The following is a 24,794-nucleotide window of genomic DNA, read 5'->3' as shown; positions in this document are numbered from 1 at the left end:
ATGTCTATATCTCAAAACACCATGCTGTGCACCTTAAATACATACAATTTTTATTTAAAAAGAAACAAATAAAAATAAAAGTAGAATTACCTTGAGATCCAGCAATTCCACTTCTAGAATTTATCCAAAAGAATTGAAATCAGTATCCAAAAAGTTTTAGTACCCCTATGTTCATTGCAGCATTATTCACAATATTTCCAAGTTGTGGAAACAATTAAAAGTCCATTAACAGATGACTGTGTAAAGAAACTATGGAATATACATCTAATGGAATATTATTTAGCCTTAAAAAAGACAGGAATTCTGCAATGCATGACCATATGAATGAAGCTTAAGGACAAACTAAGTGAAATAAGCCAGTTACAGAAGACAGGTATGGCTTGATTCCATTTGTATGAGGTATCTATGAATAATCTCTAAATAGCTGCTGTACAATATTGTACCTAGAGTCAACAATAACATATTGTACATTTAAAAAATTTTTAAGAGGTAGGTCTCATGTTAAATGTTATTTCCGTAATAAAAATTTAAATTTAAATTAAAAAAATACTTTCATTTTTCAACCATCTTGGACCCTGTGGAGGCCTGCTGGGAGCAGGACTTCTAAAACAACAAATATGTCTGGAAGGCTGTGGTCCAAGGTCATTCTTGCTGGCTATAAGCAGTGTCTGTGGAACCAGAGGGAGCACACAGGTCTCCTGAAAATTGAAGGTATATATGCTTGAGATGAAACTGAATTCTATCTAGGCAAGAGATGTGCTTATGTATACAAAGCAAAGGACAACACAGTAATTCCTGGTGGAAAACCTAAAAAAAACAGAGTAATCTGGGGAAAGATAACTTGTGCTCATGGAAACAGTGGCATGGTTCATGCCAAATTCTGAAGCAACCTTCCTACTAAGGCCATTGGACACAGAATTCGTGTGTTGCTGTACCCGTCAAAGATTTAAACTTACTGAAAAATAAATAAAAGTGTGGATTTGTTCCCTTGTAAAAAATAAAATAAAAAAATAGAACCATTCTGATCTCAGTGTCTAGCATAGGACTGTACTGATTGAATACAGGGTAATAAATATTTGATGAATAAGAAAAAAATTTTAAAAACCAATCAAGAGATTTATTTATCACCTATACCAATAGAGATATGAGAGGAAAATTGTTCTCTTTTTAACTGGCAGTGTGGTTGTGTAAGGGAGAACGAGTAGTGAAGGAAAAAGTTAATTTAGGATATTTAAAATAGGCCAAGAGTTGCTCCCTGAAAAGTTTACAGAATTGTCACAATTTGGCATTAGAGTCCACAACCACCTATAAAAATTAATAAAAAGACATCTTGATTAAAACATTGTCAGGAAGCCAGAAGGGGAGCTCTCCACCCTACAAGGATTGCAGATCCCGACAGGAAGAAGAAAGACGTCCTCTTCCGTCTGGCAAGAGCTCAGCCAATGAGAGACTGTCACAACTCAGCCAACGAAAAGCCACTATACTTGGCACTCTCAATTCCTCCAATGGACTCTTTGTTTAGTACAGCCCTCCCAACTTCCTCTTCTCCTCTTTAAAAGAGTTCTCCTCTCCTTGCTGCAGGGAGACTTGTGAGTGGCTCACCGTTGCAATTCTTTGCTGATCCTGAATAAACCCATTTTTTGCTGGAGAAATAACTGGCAGTCTGTTTGTTTAAGGTCAACACTCCCCATTTTGTGCTTTTCTGTCTCACATATTGTGGACACCTAGCACCCTCATGGACTCTCCCCACCTTGCCTCCACCTATTAGCCAAGGATTTGAAACTCATTCTCATATTGTAAATAAGCAAAAGCCAATTTTTTTTCCTTAGATAATGAATATGCAGAGACGAGGTGCTAAGTATTCTTTATCTACCTCACATCTTTTTCTAAACAGATGGCTTCTCTAGGCACCAATCTTGCCTTTCTTCTCCATCATGCTTAAATCTGAGGTCATGGCTCGGTTTTTGACCTGTATCTCATAACTCATTCCTCCCTAGCTCCATTTTTGACCTGTATCTCATATCTCATTCCTCCCTATCTCCACCAGACCATGCTCTAGATAGTATTCATAGCTAGTTCTTGCTTCTTAATAAACGAAAAGATAGAAGGAAATGACTTCTCACCTGCCCAGGGGAAAAACTGATTGCAGACACTATGGGTGAAGTATGGAAAAATGAATCAATGATAGGGCCCTTTGTGTCCTTTCTGACATTACGGAGGAAGACAGGCTACAGAAGACAAGCACAGGTAGGACAACGCACCAGTTTGTCTGGCAATGGATCAGCGGTGCAAAAGGCAGCAGAGTTTATACACAGAGACCACGATGAGACCCCCGAGAAGTGGTTCTGAGAAGCTTAAACATATGCTCCTGTTGCCTCTGCTGATGGTGTGGTGATCTCACACTCAGACCTTCAGTCAGACTTTCTTTAGATTTTCCTTCCCCTACAGTTTCTCGGCAGTGAGGTGTTTCACTGAACGTCTGGAGTAGCAGCATAGGAAAGTGTCATAAAAATGGAGGAAATTAAACGAAACATGCCCGGTAGGAGCCGAGCATGAATGCACCAGTTCTTGTTCTTCATTGCTGTTCTTTCCAGATGTGGAGAATTTTCGTGAAATGGAAGAAATAAAAAAAGAATGGTTAGTGGTGTCTAAAAATATGTAATTGGATTCAATGACTATTGTGCTGGAAAGGTGTTTTTCAGAAGTACTTCCTGGAGAGAAAAGACATAGGAGAAATTATATTTCGCCTGGCCTGGCAACATTATTTTCCACGCTGAGGACTGTGAATGTTTTATCTGGCTGTCATCCTATTGGCTTTGCTGAAAAATTTAACCCTTTGAACATATGTTAAGAACCGAGTGCCAAGGTAGCTGTTCAGTGTCTCCACCTCAGCTTCTAGTTGGCTGGCATTGCTGCATATTTAAAAAAATAAGATATATTGCTGTGGAATACAGGGGAATATTTTCTTTATGGATAGAACCTTAATGGAAATGTGGAAAAGAGTCACTAATGTCTTAAAAAGTTTCTTTGTATTTAAGTTGCTTGAAATCTTCTTACCTTTCGCTCAGTGCTGTTGACTGGGGTTTTTACCTCCTGCTGTTGACAGGGTTTACCTTTTTGAAGGAAAGTCATTTTCTCGATAATTTTCTCAGTGGTTCTAATACCACTCATGATGAGTGATTAAACTTCACTTGGTCTTTTTCCTCTTTCTAATTCCACTCACAGACAGTTTTCCTTACCTGAAAGGGGAAAAAATTGTACCTTGATCTTTGAAACTATTTCATGGAGTTGCATATGCCCTCAACAAACTTCCCTACTTTGTACCCCTCATAGTTTTCTTGATAGGATAATTTTCCAGCCCAAAGTCTGAAAAAAAGAACATATAGTTTCGATCAAAGGAAAAGGAGAGAGGCATCCTGCTGTAGCAAAGCAACTTTGACATTTTCCTTCTATTCAGAATGTTTGATTCATTCTTCCATTCATTTAATATCTATCTAGTGAAATGTACTAGCTATAAGGTAGATAATTACACTTTTCAGGTGTCATTACACATTTTAGGTGTAAGGATCTCTTAGACACATTCTCTGTCCTCAGACATTTAGATTCCAGTAGGTAAGAAAAGATATTTTTAGAATAACCTAAAGGCTGCAAGAGAAGTACCCATTAAGTGCTAAAACTGAAAAGACATATGGGAAGCATGAATCAGGGAGTTATTAATTTTATTTTATGAATCAGGGAGTTATTTTATGGGGAAAGTTCCATTTGATTTGGGACAGGAACACTGGTTGAATTTCCATGGGTGGAGATGGGGTGGGAGGGATTCAAACAAGGAAGAATGGTATAAACAAAATCGCTGACAAGGAACTGACCAATATACTTGTTTGTTTGTGTCACATGTTTCTCATGTAGGGAAGACAACGAAAGTTCCCCACACCGGTACTGCCTTTCATTTCTCATGTGTTCCTCCTAGTTTTATGCCTCAACAGGGCTCCATGGAAATGTGAACGCTTCCATGTGTCCCCCCACAAAGCTGTCTACTTAAACTGAAGTTTATGCCCAATCCACCAGCCCTCAAGGTCTGAGAATTACACATATGTGATGAGGAAGTATACAAATGAATGTAGCCCCCAAATGAATTTTCAGAAGTAGAGACTCTCAGCAATGGAAAGGCAGTTGGACCCGCTGAAAGCTTTTATGGGTTTTTTTTTTCTCTCTTACTACTACCCATCCCCTGCTTAAATACCTCTAGTTGCATGGGACTCAATACTCTAAAGAGAGTCCATTTTTCCTTCTGAAAACTCTACTACAAATTTATTTTTCACATGTTAAGTGGAAACCTGAACTTCTGCCCTCCAGTTCTTTTCTCCAGGAGGACTGCTCCCCGAAGCAGCCAGGCTGTGAGAAAATCCTCTTCTGCTAGAGATGAACTCTATTTTCCTTATGTAAATTACCTACAGGTTTCTCTATAGGGTGACACACATCCACAATAATTCCTACTCTCCAACCCATGATTTGGAACGTTGGATGGATTATTTTGTGTATTTACTCCTAAATTCCAAAGACCTCAAAAACACTTGCTAAAATAAAGCTCTTACCATTAAGAATGAATCATGTGGAGAGAAAAGAATACAATCCACGCCCTTGGCAAAATAATAATAATGATAACGAAAATGATGATGATAATAATAATGGCTTTATAAACCTCTTTTTTAAAATAAATTTATTTATTTTTATTTTATTTTTGGCTGTGTTGGGTCTTCGTTGCTGCGCGTGGGCTTTCTCTAGTTGCAGTGAGTGGGCTTCTCATCACGGTGGCTTCTCTTGTTGCTGAGCACGGGCTGTAGGCGTGCAGGCTTCAGTAGTTAGGGTTCATGGGCTCTAGAGCTCAAGCTCAGTAGTTGTGGCACATGGGCTATGTTGCTCCTTGGCATGTGGGATCTTCCTGGACCAGGGCTCGAACCCGTGTCCCCCGCATTGGCAGGTGGATTCTCAACCACTGCACCACCAGGGAAGCCCAACCTCTTTTCTTTATGGCCCATTCTCTTATGGAACCAAATAGCTTGGGTTTGTAGAGCCTTTGTTCCAGAATGTTTAAAAAATGGCAATACAGTAATTCAGGAGGCAGGAGTGGCAGTGTTTTCAGGAATTATTTACCATAGCCTGGCTGTGAGAGCCTATTTTGTGAAGGGAGATAATATTAGTTAGGACATTGGGGAAAACCACTGATTGTCAAAAGTACTGTTGAATCTTTTATAAAACCTAAGCTCGGAGACCAAAATCCAGAATGGTTCCAAGTTTTGCTTTGGCTGCAGGAGCTTGTCTGCATCTCTAAATAAAACAAAAATAAACGTAACAGTTCTGTATTTCTCAATGTCTTGGTGAGTAATGCTTGTCTGTTGCCAGATATTTAGTCAAGCTGAGTCTTCCTATAGAAAGTCCAAGATGCTTTGGGTGCTTTTAAGACTGTGTCCCCAGCTGGCTAGTGAAATTCCTTTCTCTAAAGTTTCAGAGGAGTTCCTGGATACCAAATCTAATGGCCTCTTCTAAACCAATTCTCTCTATTTTTATAGAGTTATACAACCTCTCTTTGAAATTCTATCCTCCTCATAGATGTAAACATATCAAGAAGAGCTAGAAAAACACAGGGCTGCAATTCAGAGCTTGGATGCTTTGGAAACTAGTTGGCTGATGACATTTTTAGAACTCTTTTTACAAAAACTGATAAAGAAGAAGGCATGTCTCTCATTAAAATTATAGATTTGCTCTTCAAATTTTTCTCATTTGGAGTTTATTTTGTAATATGCTGTGAGGTAGGCTCAAAGTCATTTTTCTCTACATAGTCAATTTTTCTAATGTGATTTAACAAATACTCTATCCTTTACCACTGATTTTTCATGCCAGCTCAACATATACTACATTCTCATATTTAAAAGGATTTGCTGAACAATCTATTCTCAATTCAATTGCTCTATTTATCTTTTTCATGCTAATGCCATATTCTTTTAATTAATATAGCTTTGTGACATCTTAATACAATAGTTTGGGTTTCTTTTTTCAGAATTGCCTTACCTAATTGTGAGCCTTTGATTTTCAATATATTTTTTAGAATCAGCTTTTCAAATTCCCTGGTAAAATCTTGCTAGAATTTTAATTAGGAATATTGAATAATCAATGTCTACATTAATTCGGAGAGAACTGACAACAAAGTGGTGTTTCTTTCCACTTATTTTGATCTTCTTTAAAGTTCATAGAGTTTTTAAAGCGTGTGTGTGCATGCATGAGTATGAAGGTCTTATGCGTTCTCTGATAAGTTAAACTCAAGATATTCACATAAATGGTGTTTAATTTTGTATTATGTGTTAATTTGTTATTGTTGATGTAAAGAGGTGCTATGGATTTTTAGGTTGATTTAATTCTTGGAAATCTGCTGAATTCTTATTAACATAAATTATTTTCTGTGAAGCTTTTCTATGTAAGTGACTGGAGCACCTTCTAATAATAGTTTTTATCTCTTCACTTCTATTCTTACCTTTTGGTCCCTTTTTTTAAAAGGTATTTTTATTTTTTGCACTGGCCAGAACCTCCAGCACCACCTTACCTATTTTAACCCTTAATTCAAATGTTTCCTTTTGATCCATTTATTTAAACTCATAACTCCCACCCAGTACTCTCTTTCCCCATTCCTGTGTTATTTTTCTCCCGGTGCCTAGGAGAGTGCTTGGAGTATAGTGGGTGACAAACAAGTACCTGTTGAGTGAATAAATGTTGGACGGGAGGAGTGGTAGGGGGTATTCTTTCTTATTCCTTAAATTAAAAAAAAATGTATCTAACATATGAAAATTTCTATAAACATAGCTTTTTTATGTAAAAAATGTTTTCTTCTAGTCCTAGGGTTCTAGTGTGTTTATACTAAAAGTTTAACTTTATCAAATGATTTTTCAGCATCTATCACAAAAGAGGCAGCATAAAGAGTGATTAAAAACCTAGACCTGGACGCTGGATTCAGATTGCCTGTATTTGAATCTCAGCTTTGCCTCTAACTAGTGCGATGAACTTAACTGGCCTAAATAATCTCCTTCAGTTTCATCTTTAAAATGTGGATGATAATACTACCTACTTCATAATATTATTATGAAAATTACATTAGTTAATATGTGTAAAGCCCTAGAACAGTGTCTGGTGCAGTATGAATGCTTTAATAAATGTTGTTAAATAAATATTATAATAATCATGGATTTTTTCTCCTGAATTCATTTTATGGCATTTTACTTTATAGGGTTTTTTATTATGAAAATCTTTACACTTAAAAAAAAAATCAGGCTTGATCTCGTTGAATTCATTTTTTACTATTCTATTGGATTTAATTACACACAGTTGTATTTAGGATATTTGCAACTTTTTTAGAAATGAAATTAACATAACTTTTTTTTCTGCAGAGCTGAATTTTTAAAAATATGGTACTGGTCTCATGAAATGAATTGGGTAGTTTTCTGTCCTTCTATATTTTCTGAAACAACTCATGTAAGATACAGATCATCTATTTCTTGAATTTTTGGTAAAGCTTACTTATAGAACATTCTGGGCCTAGTTTTACTTGTGGGAGGAGAATTAGTGAGAAAGTGCTTGAAAATGAAGGTTTCAAGAACTTTAACGCATATATATCCTACTATTTTGCTAAAATCTATTATTGTGTAAATTATATCTAATTTTAATTCACTATAGTGAGAAAATATAATGTGCATAAAGTTGTTTCTTTTATGGAGGCTCTATTTTGGCCTAGTACATACTCAGTTTTAGGAATATTCACCTGTGCTCTTTTATTCTATGTGTGTTTGTGTTTGTTCACAATAAATTCTCTCTCCATATCCCTCTGTATGTATATTATGTATGTATGTACATACGTATGTAGAAATAATTTAAACTGTATTTTAAAATACTATAACCTCGTTTTTAATCTCATATTTTTCTGAGAGAAATTTTTTAAATACCTTGTTTTGTTTTGTTTTTTAGTTTTTGTTTTTTTGCGGTACGCGGGCCTCTCACTGTTGTGGCCTCTCCCGTTGCGGAGCACAGGCTCCGGACGCGCAGGCTCAGCAGCCATGGCTCACGGGCCCAGCCGCTCCACGGCATGTGGGATCTTCCCGGACCGGGGCACGAACCCGCGTCCCCTGCATCGGCAGGTGGACTCTCAACCACTGTGCCACCAGGGAAGCCCTAAATACCTTGTTTTTAATCTCATGTTTTTTCGAGAGAAATTTTTAAAATACCTAGTGGGATCTTATGCTAGTGATTTTAAAATCTAACGTGAAAGCACTATTATTTGATGTTAAACTCATTTATATTTATTCTAGGCACCATTCTATTAAGACAATTTTTTCAACACACACAAAAATGTATATGCACAAACACACACAGAGTTTTGCTTTATTTTTACTTTTTCTTCTGTCCTAGTGTCTATCTGATATATTGAAATTTCTTCTACTGATTTAAAAGTTTATTTTCTATTTTTACTATTCTGGTGATTATTTGAATTTAGGCCTACATTTACCCAATAAATTCCTAAAGCTTCTCAATATTGTATATTCCCACTGATAACAACCTTATCATTCCTGATCTTCCTTATTACTCTTCCTCTTCCAATATCCTTTGGAGTTTTAGTCCCAAAGCCTTTATTTAAGTTAAATTGACCCTTGAACAACATGGGGGTCAATGGAGTCAACCCTCTGTGCAATTGAAGATCCACATATAACTTACAGTTGGCCCGCTGTATACGTGGTTCCTCCTTATCCTTTGTTCTGAATCCATGGATTCAACCAACTGTGGACTGTGTAGTACTGTAGTGCTTACTATTAAAAAGTCCTCGTAATAGTGGACCTGGACGTTCAAACTGGTGGTGTTCACGGGTCAACTGTAATTACTTATTTAGATTTACTAAATAAGATTTGATAAATTCTTTCTTGAACTTATTTCATTTCTTTTTCAGGAACTTCTTTTATCTTTAGCTACAGAATATTCCTACAAGACTTTTTTCAAATGGGGATCTGTTTCCTAAACTTTCGTCAAACTTTATATTATTTACATAATTATCTTTATTTCATCTCACATTCAAATGACAATGTGAGCTGCATATAAAATTTTAGATTGAAAGTTGCTTTCCTTCAACATCTTGATAGTATTATTCCATTGCCATCTTTTATCTAATATTGTTCATAATTGGAACAATCCAACATAGTATCGAGAATGTATAGATAAGATAAAATAGGAACTATGTTCAGAGGACAGAACTATATTCCCACAATCCGAAAGAGAGAATTCTTTGCAATAAATTGTTCAACTACTGCCTGAAATGTTTTGCCCTTGAAAACAGGGAATCTGCATCTCTGTTCTTCAGATTCCTATTCCTAATATCTATAGAGAATTTATATGTAAGTCATAATAACATGTGTAAAATTTTATATATACTATTAATAAAGAAAATAAAGCAAACTCTTTCAATATTCCCTATTAATTAGTGTTCTTGCTTTGATCTAAGAAAATTAATAAATATATAAATCAGAATACTCTTCATCAAGTTTTAATTCCAGGCTAATTTATTAACTAACCATTTCTTCATCCTTGTGGCTGCATACACTATTTACTTGCTACTTTAAAATAAATTTAATCAAGTCCACAAACTTAAGTTTTATTTTTGAAAGATATTATCAGCAGCTAAGAAATTGAAATAGTTCATTTCAATGATTTCTATAAAATGTTTACCTGTATTCCCTTCGGTTTAGGTTTATTTGAAGGAAAAAGTGATATTCTGCAGTTTTAGATCATCTCTAAATACATCCAAAGTCTTCAAGAAATTTAAATCAGACAAGTTTAAAAGTTAAGTACAATACTAAAAATGTTAAAATTCTAAATAAGATACTTTTTTGTTTTTAGTAAATTTATATAATTGTTTTGATTATCCAAAAATGATATAAATAAGGACTAATTCATTTAATGAAACATTGGACTTTAATTTCCAGAGTCACATATTTTTGTTTATCATAGTGGGAGATGGTACCAGTCAGCTACAAACATGACCCCAAAGATTTTCACCTACTGGTATTTATACCTTCATGGAATGCCTCTCATTGATTGTGGGTAGGACCTGTGACTTCTAACCAATAAAATATGACAAAGGTGATGGATGTCACTTTCATGATTATATTGTATTATGTAAGACTCTGTCATTGTAGATTGTGGGCCTGATGAAGTAAGTGGCTATGTTGGAGAAGCCCACATACAAGGAATTGTAGGCAGCATCTAGGACCTGAGGGCAGCCTCCAACTGACAGCCAGTGAAAAGCCAGGGAATGTGAGTTGGTCATTCACCCTCAAGAAGACAATTCTGCCGGCAACCTGAATGAGCTTGGAAACAGATTCTTCCTTAATTAAGCCTCCAGATGTGCCCAGTCAAGACCTTGAAAGTCTGAACAAAGGATTCAGATAAGCTGTGCCCAAACTCTGACCCACAGAAACTGTGAGATAATAAATGTATGTTGTCTTAAGTTGCTAAGTTTGTGTTAATTTCTTAGGCAATGATAGAAAATACACATATGATAATACATAGATGTGATAAATGGAGGAGACTAAAGTTTGAGGAATTTTAATTGTTTACTTTTTTTAGCCTAGAGAATGCTAAACACAAAAGATATTGTTATGATCCAGTGAAATGAATACGATAATAGAAAATGTAGGCAACTCTGCAAATTGCTTATCCAAAATGAAAGTGAAATTAACTTTGTCTCAGGTGGACTTCAAAATTGGAAGGCAGAGAAGGCTGTTCACACATAGATAAAGAAGGCTCTTGATCATTGGTATTTGGCAAAAGCCACTTAAAATCAATTCATATATCAGAGACTGATGTAACAGTAAATATTGGGGAGTGGGCTGGGGAAAGGCTTTACCAAGACTTTCTCAGTAAAAGTCAGAAAGTTGTAAATTATAAAATAAGTTAATTTTACTTTTAATAAAAATAAGATTATAACATGTTAGTTCTAAATAAAATTAATCAAATGTTAGTAGATGGATTGGGCTTTTATTTTTTCTCATAATATTATATTATAGAGGTATAGGATTTCCTACTTCATTTATTATTCTGTAAAAGAATTCTTAGTTTTCATCAATTTTTCCCGTGATCTTTTAAAATTCTTTGATGGTTAAGTCATTCTATTTTACTTACCTATTATTCATCAACTTTGTTTCCTTTCCTTTTCTTCAGTTATTAGCTGGTCTAGATGGATAGACTTTCATTTGTCATTGGGTTTGTTGTGATCTGAGCAGTTCTTTCATATCACTTTTATTGACTACATGAAATATTGCATCTTTTACAATAGTCACCCTTTTGTTTTGCAAAAGCTTTATATTATTTTCCATTGTATTACTGAATATCTAACAATTTGAAAAACCACTCCCTGTCTCATGGCAAAGACAGATTGTAATATTAAACCTCAAATGTGAAATCTACAAGAGCAAGGATTTTGTCTGCTTTTTCTATAACAATCTCTTTCAAGATCTTAATGCAAAAACCTTAATTTCTACTTTGAAATCTACTCCACCTTCTATTTCTAGCCTCATTCAGCCCACAATGTCCTATCCTTTCTAACTCTAGTCCTCTGGAAAAATATACATAAGTAAGTCCATGATCTAGACTTTCTTATAGTACTTACAGTTGGTACCTTGGTACAGTTGGCACTTGGTACTTGGTACAGTTGGTACTTACTTGGTATCTTCTTAGAGTTTCAATCCATCTCATACAGTGAGCTCTATGAACCAAGAGAGAAGGAAAAGCTTCAATACTTTATTTTTAAGTGCTAACTAATAAAACCAAGAAGTGTATGTATATGTTTATTTGTTGTCTTCTTATGGTTATAGGTCAGGTTTACCACATCTATAACTCTATCAACAAGATAAATCAATATAATGTATACGTTGAGTATAAAGTTATTCACCTTTCCTCTGCAATCTTCCCCTTTGTCCATTTCCACATTTGCTATCTTCTAGTATTTGACATGGTGCCTGGCACAAAACAGCTTCTTAATAAAGAGTTGTTAAGTAAAATAGTCAAATACTCTCAAGCAAGAAAACTAATAATAATTTTTATGTTTTAAAATACGGAATTATGCATAAATATTAGTTATAATAAATTTCTTCATGCCACCCTGAACAAATGCAAATTTAGGTGTAAAACAATGTCACCGAAAAGAGGAAGGATTCCAGGGAAAGTTTTGTACTTTACACTATGTGTTAAAGGAGGTTGATGTGATATAACTCTGTGGGGTTCGTTTGTATTTGGTAAGCAAGTGACAGGCATATACGTGGAATCAATGATTTTTTTTTTTTTAAATACGGGCACGAATAGACATGATTTTTTAGTGATCAAGTATGAGCAATGGCAAGGCAAACTTGATTACCACTGGCTCAGGGAAAAATCCAAGGCTTCCTAGTAGATAAACTTACATATATAGTTCATTAGTTTCGTTGATTAGAACACAGCAAGGCCCCAATCAGAAGCTGAATTCCTGTGGCAATCAAATCATCTTCACTCTATACCATGGCAAACTCTTAACTCCCAACAGTAAATCTGAGTTGTTGGTCTCAAGATGATCTGAATGAGAAGAGGGTGCAGTTTTAAACCTGTCAAATCAATCACAGCTGTAACAATTGCCATTCTGGGCTATGAAGACTTTTCTGCAATTACAGCTAATCCAAAAGAACAAAACAAAACATTTAAATAATTTTTTAAGTAAGGTACTAGGGTAGGATTTTTGTTACCATTGAACTGAAAATACATCCACCAGAGCAAAGTGACATCTTTGTTAAAATCTTATTATAACCCATTAGATTTGCTTTTAGGGTAATTAAAACAGACTCAGTTGTCACATACAAAATGGAAATGGCAGCTACATTATTGACTATAAGGCAAAATAAAGAATAATTTATATGAATAAATTGGATCCCAAGCCCAATTTATACAGAAAATTTCAATCCAGGAAAAGAGTTACAGTACAATGAGTCTTCTTCTCTTTAGCCTTCATGTAACGTAATAATAAGGACATGAGTAGGTTTCCTTTGTTTTTTTTTCTTGTTGCTGTTGTTCTTTTTTTAGCCAAACTGCAACTGGATTGTTCTCATCAGGTAATATGAAAAAGTTTATTCTGGTTATTTTGTTCAGAAGGAATAACATCACTTGTTGCCATTGGAAGTTCAATATGTTACAAATTTAGTATCACTGAGCCAAGAAAAGGCAATAATCTGACCAAATATTTGCCGTTGTGAGACTACTACTATTCTATCTTTTCCTGGAATATCGACAGGGACAACAAAGATTATTAAACTTTGTGACAAATATACAGCAACATAGAGCAACTTAGTTCATTTCAAGAAATTTTGATTATAAAAAATCAGAAAGGCAAAAGAAAAAATATAATTAAATGTTAGAATAAAATTTAAATGTTTATAATAAAGTAGTTTAAAGAGTACTTATTGAAATTTAAAGCTTTACTGTTACATCACCAACATTTACATATTATATTTAAACACTGAATTTTTACAATAAAATATCTGATAAGTAATTGAATTATTTTCTACATAAATGTTTTGTTATAAGTGGGTGTGGGCTAAAATTTCAATCATTTCTGTTAAGAAATGAGTTTTGTTTCAAGTTAGCAAATGCATACCAGTCCTAGTAGAGCCTGTCACAATTCATTTTTCTGGTCTAGGATCACACATTGCTTTTAGTTTTTAATGTCCCTTTAGTCTCTGTAATCTAGAATGGGGCTTCATTCTTTCTTTGTCTTTCATGGCTTTGATATTTTTGAAGAGTATAAGTCAGTTATTTTGTATGCTGTCCCTCATTTTGGGTGTGTCTGATGTTTTCTCATGATTACAGTCAGTTTATGCATTGCTAGCAGGTGTACGGACATAAGTGATGTCATACCGTCCACAGTGCATCATATCAGGAGACCCATAAATGGACACGTTTTAAAGAAGAAGTTTAACAACCATTCTGCCATCTTAATGAATAAGCAAGTTCCTCTTTTTCTATGAATGTTTCCATAATTTTTTCATATTTGTAATTACAGAATGATATAATTTTTTATTCTGCTTCCTTTTCCAACATTATAGCATTTTTATGTCTCTGCAGAACTTTATAATAATTATAATTTTCACGTAATAATTGCATAATATGCTGCTAAGCTGAAGTGTCATAATTTATTTTAACAGGTTGTCTATTAAGCATTCAGGTTGTTTCAACTGCTTCACTATATTTTTTATTAAGTGGATAAAAACCATATATGTTGCACTGCTGATGAAGTTACTAGGTTTAACTGGACAAAAAATTGTGACAAAATATTATGCTAACATAAGTGAAATTCTATATTCTCAAGTCTTCAGCAATAGCCCCCTTTTCTCAACCAACAGACTTACAAATGGGAGCTTTGCAACAAGCAGGATCTGGCAGAGAATAAGGGTGGGACTGACATGTATTCATTCCCAACCCTAGAAAATAATTTTAAATGTAGGCTACATTATTTTTCTTGATGGACTACAGAATAGCTTTGTATACAAATGTGCTTGGGGGGAAATATAATTTAAATTGGCTTAAATATGCTTAAATTTTTTTTTTATAAAGAACTAACTCATTATGGAAAGTTTAGATATATACCTGGGAATTTTACTCGTGCTTTCTCCAACTTTTACACTAGAAAAGAAAATGTCTTAGAGAAGTTTTTGTGTACTTACACAGGTGGAGAGAGAACGATGTTTTACATACGGCAGTTATTGTGAATGCAACCAGAATGCTGTCAGGTGATCAGATATAGAATGCTGATGTTCTGTAGTGAAGCCTTACAGATCCTCCATACAATATGAGATTTTCCATTAGTGCCAGCAGTGAGCGATTTGGAAGATTTCAGAAATTAAACCTTGAACCAGAATGCCAAGCATCTTAATGCAGTGCCAGACTCCCAGGACAGAAGGTTGGAGGGAAAGAAGAAAGGAAGAGAGAAGGACGCTATTGGTGATCTCTTCTTAGGCTGCGCAGTTGCCTAGGTTCACAGAAATTAATTGACTGCATTTCCAAATGGTGTCCAACCACGAGCTTGCAAAAGAGCCTATCAGAGAACCATCTGCTGAGTGGGAGGGAAAGAATTCGCATAGCTCTTGCTGGTTATATCACTGCTTAATTTGACTCTTCCCTGTATCTAGTCAACTCATAATTATCTGCTCTAATGGGTCTCAGAGGGAGGGATGGGAATGGGTAGCTGTGACACAGATAATACTGAAGAGCAAAGACTGCAAAATATTTTCCATTAGGCTTTTGCATATATCATGTGCTTAAGAAGGAAGTATGTTTATCTTTCTAATTATGTTTTGCTTAGACTAATTTTCTTTTTTTAATTCCCATGCCAATGTAAAAGCTATTTCATATTACATGGATAGTAGGGGAAAGCAGCCTAGGTTTTAAAATCTTCAAGGGAAAATTCCTGAAATTGGTAAACTGCAAACCTGAAACATGTTTTTCTGAAAATGTGGCCTCTCCGGTGTTCCCGTGCCTCAGTTCAAGCCTTCATTGCCTCTTAACCGGACTCCCCATTACTGCAGTCCAAAGGGAGCACAGTGGCCGTGGAAGGGAGTGGTGCTGAGTTAACTCCACTGTCCTGACTGACCCGGAGTTTAGGTGCTGGGGTTGGAGGGGAATGTTCCCTTGCTCATCAGCACTAATTCCTCAAGGATTCCATACTCTGTACCCAAGGGCCTATGAGTACTTTAACCTACTGAAAGAAAAAGTCCAGATAGTGCAGTGCAAATGGCAAATTTTGGCTCCAGTGATGCACAGACAGGTAGATCCAGGTAACGCCATGTCAATGGATGGCCTTTCTAAGAGCAATGAGAATAGGCAGCGTGGCTTCTCAGCACGGGTGAGCTGTGCTGCTCAGTACCTGGGGTGGATGTTCTTGGGCTTTGTCTTCGCTCAGTGGAACTGGAGACAGCTGTGCTTGACTCTGCTCCAACTCCATTCGTCTGCATGTGGCCAACCACCCACCCAGCTTCCCCACCCCAACAATCACCCCTGTTTGGTGATCAGGCACCCAAACAATCACCTCTACAACCACTGCATTCCCACAGTCAGGCACCCTCTCTGGCCCTGCCCTCCTCCAAAATACCAATCCATCCAAGTCTCCTCTCCTAGGACACCTCATCTCAGTGGAAGTGACTCTTACTGTGTACTCCTGCCCTTATTCCAGTTTAAAGTTTTTAAATAAACTTTAGTCCTTGCCTTAATAAGGTCCTGCTGTTGAGTCTCAAGATTCTTACCTTCTTTCCATAAAATACAACCTTTGCAAAGGAACTTGTTTTGTCTTTCAAAAGTATTGATGGGAGGGTTGGTGAACTTCAAAGAACTATTCTGGAGAAAAAGAAACACGAAATTTTACTTTTTTGCCTCTTTGCATTTCTGGTATACCAACCCAAACTCTCCTCTGGCAGGCAGTTGGCTATTGCTCATCATCTAGTAGACAGGAGGTCACTTACAAGAAAATTTAGAAAGAAAAGCATGGGTATAAATATGTAATCTGTTAGTTCAGTAGAGGGATTGTTCTAGAACAGATCTCTCTATGCTGTTCTCCTGTTTAAAACCCTCTGGTGACCTAGCATTCATGGCATTAAAACTGCATGTCTTATAGCTGCAAAATTTCCAACTGGTCTTTCTAGTTTCATTTGTGCCACTCTCCTACTAGGCCAAACACAAAAATCTATTTTCCATTCTCCAAAGGTGTCATGTGTTCAAGTTAATATACTTTTAGAATAGTGTCAGTGTTAAAAGAAGATGGGCTTGTAGCCTGAATATAGGCTCCAGGGCCACATCCACCAAACACATTGTTTTGGTCAAGCATCTAAAACTTTATTATCCTTGAAAAAGGCAAAACTGAACACTACCACTCACCCTGCCTTTTTGGTCTATTTCTTTATGAATTTAAAAAGACAAGGCTGTCCCTGAAAATTGCATGATACTAAAGTGCTGCCCACATTTTTCTGTGGATGTATAGTTCCCTGGGCTTGTGGTCATAATTAACGTGGATGAGAAGGATTACTACATTTCTCTTCTCCATGCCCCTTCCCTACGCCAAAGGGAAGGTGATTTTTATTACAGATAAATTCATATTTTTTCCTTTCATTTTAATTTTATTTATTAAATTGGCCTACAATATTATGTTAGGTTCAGGTTACTACATAGTGATTCAATATTTTTGTGCATTACAAAATGATCACCACAACCCCTAGGTCCATCCTATTGCTGCAAATGGCAAGATTCTTTTTTATTTAATGGCTGAGTAATATTTCTTCATTTTACTCCTCACATATTAGAAAAGCCTGTTGGCTTCTCTCCAAACTATATTCAAAATTGACCACATCTCCACCACTGCCCCTCTAGTCCCCTGGACCCCAGCACAGCTGCCTAAATGAGCCCCTTTTCACTCCACTGACCCTTTAAGGTCTTCCTCACAAAGGAGTCAGAGTGATCCAGTTAAAATGTGAGTTATATTACATCACCTGTCACTGAGCACCCTTTAATAGCTCCCTCCCATCACACTATAAATCAAATCCAATCCAATCAAATCCCATGCCGTAACTCATCCTACGATGTGCTACCTGATCTGTCCTGCCACCTTTTCAGTCTCATCTTCTACTTCATTTCCTGCCATTTCCCCCTGCTCATAGCACTCCAGCATCAGACCAGCCACTTTATTTTTCCTCAAAACACCAAGCCCTGCCATGGGCCATTTTCAATTATCTAGAACCTTCCTCCAAAACTACTTATACAATAGGATTTACTTATTTGTCATGCTCATTGCTCATTTTTTATTTCCCACCTGTAGAAAGTAAGCTCCCCAAGGGCAGAGTTCCTTGCTTTATTTACCGGTATATCGTAAGTAGCTAGCTAAGTAGCTCAACACATTTTTGGTGCTTCTTAAGGGTTGGTAGTTGAATGAAAAAATATTGGTTCTTATTGTTGATACTATCAATAACACAAGCTACGCTTAACTCTACACACATACACAACAGTCACACAGCTCCATTGCTTTTCAGCATCAAACAAAGGACAACCATCACAGATTTAACATCTTTGAATATCAATCTTGTAAGGTAAGAATGGAAGAAAAAAATGATAAAGTTAATTACTTTTGTACTGGGTTAGTCAGTCAGGCTTATGTAATTAAGGTTTCTCAAAAATGTTCTCCTTTTCTAATAAATGATGAAGTCTAATACTTACATTTCAAGCTTTGTTTCCACAATAATCCAACTGAATATTTATCATCAGTATTCAGTGAATGTTTTATAGAAAAGTAATAAAAAGATGCCTGCTTAGACATTTCAGAAAGCCATTTCTATATGACGAAAATTACAAGCTCTTGGGGACTCAATGAAATGAATGTGATTTTATCTATTACTAGTCCAAAGAGGGCCAGTTTGTTACGTGGAGTTTTTGCTCACTCTCCTGAGGCATTCTGGTTTGGCATTTTTCATTCAGAATATTCAGATGAGTCCATTCGAGACCATGTAGGTTACATTTTTGATTATGAAACTGCAGAGCAAGTAAGCAGAAGAGTTGACAGCATGGGGACCCTTTAATGATAATTCCTGCCCATGTTAGCCATGGTTTTCCCATCACTGCAACAATGTTCAACTGTGTAATCAGTTATAATTTAATTCAGTTCAGGGTTAATATCGAAGTCTGAGCATTTCTCTAGTGCAACACTGCTGAGGATTAGCCAAAGCTGGATTCTAAGTTCAGAGACCAGGAGCAACAGAGGAGAGAGAGGGAGGATGAAAAAGGACTGCCAAGATAAAGGCTGGCTCGCATGGGTATGTCTGCTTTATCCCCTTCACGTTTATAAAATTCTGGAAGACCAGTTTATTTTGGAAAATTAATCTTTAGTATACATCACATTTTGCAAAAACAATGGTTTATATAAAAATGTCTATACTAAAGTGGCCATGGTGTACATTGTAAGTGCGTATATATTATGTAAGGCATAAGGAGAGAAATAAAATCTGCTTCACACTTCTTCGCTTGGGCAGATTCCAACAACCACCCAGCCGAGCAATAGGCTATTTGAGCTCTGCTTTGTTTTGCTCCTTTTGGAAGCAGTGAAATTTGTATGATTAAGATATAGAGAAGCCCTCTATATCAGGTGGTCATGTGCTAAAGTAAGCACCACTGTTCTACATTAGTTAGTAATTCCTATGGGTTTTGTCTCATTAAGTGGGAAGCCATCCTTAATAAAAAGCAGAGAAAAGCATCAATGTCACCTGCTCACCTTGGTTGAAAGAATACAAGCCCTGGATTATGTTGCTTGGGTTCAAATCCCATCTCTGCCACTGACTAACTAGACAAGTTTGGGCATGTTACTTAACCTTTCTCTGCCTCTAGATTTTCTCTGTAAGGATAATCATAACGCCTTCCTTAAAGGATATCTTAGGATTTAACTCAAATAGTGCTGTAGTAGTCTGCTTAGGCTGCCCCAACAAAATACTGCAGCCCAGTAGCTTAAACAACAGACGCTTATTTTCTCAAAGTTCTGGAGGCTGGAAGCCCCAGATCAACATGCTGGCACAGCTGGTTTCCGGGGAGGACTTTCTTCCTGGCTTGCAGACAGCAGCCTTCTTGCTGCGACCTCTTCTCTGTGTACAGGCGCTCCTGGGGTGACTTCCTCTTCTTAGAAGTACACCAGTCTTACTGAACTAGGGCTCCATTCTTATGAGCTCATTTAACCTTAATTACTTCCTTAGTGGCCCTGCTCCAAATACAGTCACAGTAGGGGTTTAGGGCTTCGACACATGAACTTTGGGAGGACACAATTCAGTCCAGAGCAACTACAAATTCAGTGCCTGACACATAGTAACTTCACAATAAATGCCGGCTCTTATTATGTGATATGCTTTTACTCTTTTCTCAGATGTGTATATGACTCCTACTTTCAACATTCATCACTTTGGCTGGTTAAAAAATCCAGTTTATAAGTAGAGGGAAATTTACATAAGTAATCCCCAATGAATGCATTTATTTAAAATGACAGTGTAGTTTTGTTTCTAGTGGGATGATCTGAATGCAGACATATACACCTTACTCATTAATTTATGTAATTTTGTAAAAGGCACTTGACTGTAATCTTGTACAGTACGTCATTGCCCAATGTCAGCAGACTATAGTCTGTGGGCCAGCGCTAGGTCTGTGGCTTGCTTTTTTTATACATCATGTGAGCTAAGGATGTTTTTTACATTTTTAAAGTGTGGCAAAACACACACACACACATACACAAGAAGACTATGTGACTGACACTTCACGGGGTTCACGAAGTTGAAAATATTTACTATCTGGCCCTCTACTGAAAGGGATCACTGCCTCTGCTACATGGAAGGAGTTGAATTTGAGCTCTTCAAATACAACCATTTCTCATCATGCAAACGCCTCGGCTTCACCTCGGCTTTTCTCTATCCTGAGCAAGGTTTTACTAGTTACCCCCAACATTTTCTCTTTATCTTCTTTATTTTGGGGAGAAGTAGTTCTACAGTCTCTGGCCTGTCTCACAAACTTCTGAGAAATGTGCTAAGTATAGTTTCACCTTTTCCTGGTTCCTGGGACCCGCTGATGGCCTCAGACGTGAGTAAGGATCATGGCGTTTTTGAGCTGCTTTTTCTATTTGATACCTCTTACGGTCAGGAAGGATCTCTCATTTCTTGCTGTTGTTGTTCTGTGCCTCTTTAAAATCTCCTGCTTTCCATCTGCTGTGGGCTGGGAAAAGAAGGAGAAAAAAGAAATCATGATTGAAGAATACTTTGTATCTATCAGGTTTCATTAGATTCTTTTCATATGTTAGGTTCTTTAATTCTCATAACATAACTTTATGGTTAGATGCCATTATTTCTGCTTTACAGATGAAGAAAATGAGCCTCAGTCAGCTTCAGAAGGGTTAATTTTCTTGAATTCAAGCCCAGTCCTTCTGGCTCCAAAATTTAAGTCCTTTCATCAAAGAAACCAAAAAACCTGGCTGACTTGAATTGTAAGTAACATAAGGGCAAACAGACTAAAATGATGCTTTCATAAATAAAGTGCCCAGTGCTGAAGTGTCCTGAGACTTCTGTTTTGTTTTGCTCTTCGCTCTTAGCTGTGTTACAGATAATTCAGTTGTCTGACAAACAACTTCCAAATTAGTGAGGTGTTGTGATGACACTTCCCTTGTTCAAATATATCCTTTGAGACCATTAATTCAATACACTCATTCAAAGGTAAATATTGAGAAAGTGTGTGTACTTATAACCCTAGAGAACGTCCAAAAATGAGTATGGTTATGGAATTATGGCTCATTTATAGTGTTATGCACATAACTCTCTCTTTATAGGTATGAATGTATGCGAACACACACACAGACACACACACTTATTCAGGCATGCACCTTGGAGACCCAACTAGAACATTTCTGCTCACTTCTGTTTTACTCTTCCAGCCTTTCCCCCAAGGCAGGTTTTAAGTTAAACTCCTGGGATGCATCTGACGTCCACTCTTCCTCCAAGCCTCCTATACAACGTAGGTCCTTGTACATAACTCTGCCTGCCTGAAACAAACAGGAGAAACTGAATCATTATGAAGATACATGTTCACTGAGAAAGCAGAAACCCAAAGTATAGGATTTAATAAACAAATTGTTTTGGAGATCTTTTTAATTACCTAATACCAGACTCTAAAATATTTTAATTTCTATATCATTATTACATAAATGCTATATATGATTGTCTTTGCACAATAACAAATACTTGAATAAAAAGAGAAAGAGCAACGTCAGTACCATATCAAGTTAACCATGAGGTTTAGCTTCAGGCAGAGTCTGACAGTCTCACCAGAGCAGGGAAGAAATTCTGGGCTTTAAGGGATTAGAGATATAAGGCAACTGTAATGGCACACTCGGTTTTTCTTCCCAAAGTTTTTGAAAAGCAGCTCACAATGGAAAGTATGAGATATTTATTGAGATGGAAATTTACTTTAGTTCTCTTTGCATATTTCTTTCCCTGTGACAAGCAGGTGGGTCTCACTGTTCTCTCCTGTCACAAGGAAGGCTTGAACTCCAGATGGAAAACAGAAGGTGGTTAAAATCACTCCTTTCCTGGAATTTGGGTTCTAAAAGCCCAAGCTCTTTTAGAGTGCTTTGCTAAGGGGAGCAAGTAGGATGGGAGGTAGTCTGAACAGCTAAGAGGAAGGACAGAAGATTCCCTTATAGACAGGCATAAAAATCGCTGGATTCCCCAAACAAGAGTGACCTCTGCCTCACCCCAAGAGTACCTGCAGAGAGGTGGAAAGCCTTCACAGAAGAATGGCTGCATGTCCTCCAGAGGAGGATGAACTCTACGGACTGTGTCTTGGAGCATCAAGAAAATTCCTAAGTTGGCTACATGAAAAGTCCCACTGGTTGGGACTAACAGGATACTGGGTGTCACATCACCATGCTGGCCTAAAGATAAGAGAGTCGTTTCCCCAATTTCTAGATACCTCAAGACATGCTCATATTCTTGTGGAACCTGCAGAAGGACAGAGGCCTCCAGGAATAACTGAGATGGAGTTTCAAAGGCAAATTTATTTTGAATTAAAAACAATAAAGAACTGTGGTCTAACTTCTGTTGCTGGGTTTGTGGACAAAAGTTTCACACAAGTACGTCCCAAAGGGAATTCTCTCCACACATTCAAATCACAGGGCTTTTCCAGCCTCTCCTGGGGCTGGGGCTGCGGTGAACTGGGCCACCATTATTTATGCCAAGAAGGCCACTGCTGCCTGAGCGACGCAGTTCAGTGTGAGTGGTCCCCGGTCTGCAGTGATCTCCTCTGCCTGGCATGACGAAACACCACCTTCTCTTCTGTGTCTTTCATCTCCCCTGTTACAACTTCAGTGTGATGGCAAAGGGGACCCTTTAGTATCGTTATCAGCCCTTAACTCTAAGTACACAAAAAACTTTTCTAGCTTTTCCTGGTCTTTTAAGTAACACCGCAAACAAAAACCAGGACTCGGGCTTCCCTGGTGGCAGAGTGGTTGAAAGTCCGCCTGCCGATGCAGGGGACATGGGTTCGTGCCCCAGTCCGGGAGGATCCCACATGCCACAGAGCGGCTAGGCCCATGAGCCATGGCCGCTGAGCCTGCGCGTCCAGAGCCTGTGCTCCGCTGCGGGAGAGGCCGCAACAGTGAGAGGCCCGCCTACCGCAAAAAAACAAACAAACAAACAAACCAGGACTCACTTTCCCCACAGCAGAGCAGCAGTGCCTCAGGCAGGATTCTGTGAGCGGCTGACTTTTCTCTGTCCGTGATACATCTTTCAGGGCTCCTCTTCTTCCCAGGGTCTCATCCCTCAGCTGCCCTGGGCTACCTTTCCCAGCAGCTCCCCACCCCTGAATTTTCTGCAACTCACTTCTCAGAACAACTTTCTTTGCTGAGTCTAATTTCTTTAGGACTTTATCCTAGGACAGGAAGAAAACTGAGGAGTAAAAAAGGGAGGAAACAAGAATCCTAAGGTTCCAAATGCCAAAAACGCAAATTGAAAAATACTTCATTGGTTCATGGACTCCAAAGAATATGTTTATTAAAAATGCGAAGAAGGGAAGGGATAAAATTAGGCTATAGGACATCCACCACCTCTTGCCTTTGCTTCAGTCTCTTTTACATGAAAGTAGCTTTTTCTTATGACAGAGACTTGGCCTTATGACCACTAACAGCTCCTGAATTGTATGTGTTATAACTTCCCAAACTAAAAGGGGAGTGGATCTTTTAGTTTCAGTAAAGTACACAGACACACACACACACACACACACACACACACACACACACACCCAAACAAATAAAAAACTCAGAAAGGGTTTCTAATTGGCTTGGTTTGGGTCACATATCCATTCATATACCAATTAACTGTGACCAGAGGAAAAAGAATGATAACTGGCCAGTTTGGATCATGGTGGATCTTGTAAGAACATAGACTCTCCCAGTTTAGCACACAGAAGTATTTTCTAGGAAAATAAGCGTTCCTAGAAGATAAGAGCATAACTATCTCTATGGTAATATTTTGGGGTGTCTAGTGAGCCAGACACTAGAACAGATTTTGCACATGTTATTAAAAGGATCAGGAAAAGCCAGAAAATATTTTGTGTGTCAATTTAAAGTTAAGGGCTGATAACGATACTAAAGGGTTCCCTTTACAGTCACACTGAAGTTGTAACAGGGCAGATGGAAGACACAGAAGAGAAGGTGGTGTTTCGTCATGCCAGGCAGAGGAGATGACTGCAGACTGGGGAACACTCACACTGAACTGCGTCGCTCAGGCAGCAGTGGCCTTCTTGGCGTAAATAATGGTGGCCCAGTTCACCGCAGCCCCAGCCCCAGGAGAGGCTGGAAGAGCCCTGTGATTTGAATGTGTGGAGAGAATTCCCTTTGGGACGTACTTGTGTGAAACTTTTGTCCACAAACCCAGCAACAGAAGTTAGACCATAGTTCTTTATTGTTTTTAATTCAAAATAAATTTGCCTTTGAAACTCCATCTCAGTTATTCCTGGAGGCCTCTGTCCTTCTGCAGGTTCCACAAGAATATGAGCATGTCTTGAGGTATCTAGAAATTGGGGAAACGACTCTCTTATCTTTAGGTCAGCATGGTGATGTGACACCCAGTATCCTGTTAGTCCCAACCAGTGGGACCTTTCATGTAGCCAACTTAGGAACTTTCCATTGC

At 37.5% G+C, this 24,794-nt stretch overlaps 1 long non-coding RNA gene and 1 pseudogene across 1 annotated transcript in view; one reads left to right on the top strand and one right to left on the bottom strand.

Moving 5' to 3' along the window:
* Positions 1–617: 617 nt before the first annotated feature.
* Positions 618–950, top strand: LOC101332837 (large ribosomal subunit protein eL33 pseudogene; annotated as a pseudogene).
* An 8,104-nt stretch (positions 951–9,054) lies between these two features.
* The window catches only part of LOC109547644 (uncharacterized), a 105,582-nt gene continuing 89,842 nt past the window's right edge, over positions 9,055–24,794 (bottom strand). The window contains exons 15-19 of the long non-coding RNA XR_002173538.3: positions 21,523–21,649; positions 20,660–20,829; positions 16,350–16,440; positions 12,489–12,636; positions 9,055–11,794 (exon numbers count right to left, since the gene is read on the bottom strand). This is a non-coding gene — a long non-coding RNA (uncharacterized lncRNA). The remainder of the gene's footprint in view (positions 11,795–12,488; positions 12,637–16,349; positions 16,441–20,659; positions 20,830–21,522; positions 21,650–24,794) is intronic.

Source organism: Tursiops truncatus, chromosome 21 (genome assembly GCF_011762595.2).
Source record: "Tursiops truncatus isolate mTurTru1 chromosome 21, mTurTru1.mat.Y, whole genome shotgun sequence".
NCBI lineage: Eukaryota > Metazoa > Chordata > Mammalia > Artiodactyla > Delphinidae > Tursiops > Tursiops truncatus.
Note: the sequence above shows the minus strand (reverse complement) of the source record. Positions and strands in the feature narration are given on the sequence as shown.